We start from the raw sequence: 3336 nt of genomic DNA on the forward strand, positions 1-3336 counted from the left end.
AAGAATGTGATTACAGTACTAAGCTTTGAGTGTAAACTGCCCTTGCAATACACCTGACTCAGTCATGTCAAACATTATTAGGCAGGACAATAGTAAAACTAGGCCGAGCAAACCCCTCTTAACAATTATTATCTTATTCTGTTTCCCAAGTGTTTTTCTTTATTTCCTTAAAGCATGGCATTGTCTAGGAACTGTAATAGAGTGCTGCTCTTTGGTAACTGATATTACTATCATCAACAATGTTCAAGGTGTTTATTCATAACTGAATGATTCGGAGAATCGAATCTGCAGATCGTTCTCCTGCCCCAATTAACCCATCATATTCATTTCCAACAAGTACTTACTGAGCATCTACTATGTCAATCACAATTGTCTTTTTACCTTACGTCTATTTACCTGCAAAACACGTTAGATTGTAAATTTTCCAGTCCTTTTTTCCCTTTCCAAAATATAACTTCTTATAAAATACCTATATTCCCACAACACTGCTAAGTGAAATGATAAATATAAGGCACATAAAATAAATTTTGAAGAAAACAAGTATGTGGTACACTTTAGCGCACTTCTCCTTCTCATTAATATTTAACTCTCAACAGTCACTCCCTAATCTAATCTTCATTTACCCACACTTGATTAGAATGCTCTTTTTAAACTCAACCTCTATAGAGTAACTTTTTATGCTATTTGATTTATGTGTTTCATTTTGCCAATCACAAGGCTAAAAAATTTAAAAAATTCTTGAATGAATGTTAATTAGATAGTTATTTCAATTAATTCACTTTTCAGTTCCTCAAAATCATTTTAAATGAGTATGACAAGTTTTTCAGATCATATACATGTATATAGTTGGGAGGAATAAAGCCCATTACTATAATTTAAGTTGAGTTTGTTTTCCATTATGAAGTCTGCGATGAAGAAAGAATCTGATATTCTAACTATTTTGAATTACTTAAGGTTAGAATTTTAAAGCCATTAACACAGATGGGATGGTTTTCATTTTTGAAGGAAAAGGACATGAAAATCTTTACTGTTGTTTAAATGAAAAAAAAAATTCAGATAAATCCCTATTTTAGGGCCATTTTCCAGCATTTATTTTCTAAGGGTAAGGCTTTAGTTAGTTTGGTTTTTTTCTTATAACACTTTTTCACTGCACTTTCACTGAAACATTTTCCTCAGTTTGGAAAACTGTGTCCCTATGGGTGGACACTTGGTAAGGCTTTATTGTCAAAAGGCAATATTACATACTGCTGTCTATTTCTTTCATATTTTAAGAAAGGAAGATATTGTTAAAACAGTTACTGAAGTTGAAGAGCATAGCATTGCACTGATTATTTTGAAGCAACAGCAATTTCCAATTAAATGAAATTCGACTCCCTCATAAAAAGCTAACATATATCTGTTAAGATATTATGATGTTAGATGAACCAATACCTATTTCTTCATTATTCACATCAATAGAGCTTTTAAATGTTTAAAATGTCAATAGTTATTAAATATAAACTCTACTTCTGAAATAGAAATTCAATTTTTACAAAATAAAAATTTAAGTACCATTAAGTGTATTGACATGTATATTAATGTTCTAGTTTATTGCTCTGAAATTCTTACAAAAGAAATATTCCCTTGTTTGAAACAACTCTAATGAGAACAAGTTGAAAGCAAAGACTTCCCATTACAATAATTTTTTAAAAGATTTATTTATTCATTTGGGGGGTGGGGCAGAGGGAGAGAGAGGGAGAGAGAGAGTGAATCCCAAGCACGCTCCATGCTGAGCGTGGAGCCCGACGGGGGGGGGGGGGGCTCCATCTCACAACCTGAGCTGAATCATCACGACCTGAGCTGAAATCAAGAGTCAGATGCCTAACCCACGGGGCCATGTAGGCACCCCTACAGGAATTTCAATTTTAATTTTGAAATAATAATCCTTGAAAGTCTAACATTAGTCTCAGAAAAGGTAAAGTTCATTCTCGTCATTTTGCATTATATATAATTTTAAAACAGTAACCTTGTCCTACTTAGGTGTTAGGCTGACATTACCACTTATTGTTACTTGTTTGTATTAGGCACGTTCTTTTAGCCACTTCAAGTGTTTTGGAATAGAGCAAAACAGAGTATAAACAAAAGCATTACATATATGGCTGACATTATTTTCCAACATGTCTAAATATCTTGTGTGATCTCCAGAGTTGAAGATAAAAGCAAACACTATGCAGTACTATTTACCATTGTCTTTCATAAGAGTTGTAAGAAGCTGAACTAATACTCTGTTTTATATTTAAATGGAAGGTGATAAAATACTAGATTATAGCAATAAACAAACTGACAAGTAGGTTCTGGAAGTAACCAAAGGTTATTAGTTTACAGAATGTTACAAGCTTATAGTCATTTTTAATTTATTATTCCTTGTGGCAACACAAGCTTTACAAAGACTTCTAGTTCTTACAAAGGCATCTTCAACCAGGGCATGACTGACCAAAAGATCGAAAAAGAAAGACAACTCTTTCTCCAGGTCATCTCCACATACCTACTCCCCTCTCCCCCCATCTACCATCCTCAGAAGCAGTTCTGACCAACCTCTCCCTCCCACTCTACCCCATCTCAATGCATTTCTAGGATTCTGCAACTACTAAAATCCAAGGAATATTTTAAAACCAAGGAAGATATGATCGGTTGCCTATCTATTGTTATTTCTGCATTTTTTTTTTAGTACACTATATATCAAGTCAAAGAACCTTGAGTTTTTTCTAGCAACAGTGTATTCAGAGAAGGTAGACTCTACCTCCAGATCAGGGCATGAGCCATAACTGGTATAAATCAAGAATAAAATTTCATTCTCCTTTGTTAATGTTTGGTGTGACCCACCTCTGGCTAGTTCTGATCAATGAGACAGGAGGGAAAGTCTGGTAGGTACACTTTTGGGAAGGATTTTGCTCAAAATAAGGTGATCCTTCTTTTCCCCCTCAAATATTTGAAGATGTAGCCATCATGTAACAATGACATGATGAGTCTGGAACAACAGGCCAACATTCTGAGGATGGCAAAGAACCGGGTCATTGAACTCCATATCTAGAACTTCCATCTGTAAGCTTCTTGTTTGGTTAGATGATCAAATGTCTTTATGGGTTATATAATTGATGTTTGGGTAATCTGTTACTTGCAGCAGAAAATCTTCCTAACTGATATTCTGAAAATGAAAAGATGATACCTTGCCTATTCCCCTTATCTTCAAGCAGAATCTAAAGCCTTTTAATGATAACCCTTTTTAAAGAGAAATGTGTTCATCTCCCAATCTTATTCCTCTCTTGTGTTGTGCCTCTATTCTCATTTCTGAGATTT

The sequence above is a fragment of the Mustela nigripes genome, chromosome 12 (assembly GCF_022355385.1).
Source record: "Mustela nigripes isolate SB6536 chromosome 12, MUSNIG.SB6536, whole genome shotgun sequence".
Taxonomy (NCBI): Eukaryota; Metazoa; Chordata; class Mammalia; order Carnivora; family Mustelidae; genus Mustela; species Mustela nigripes.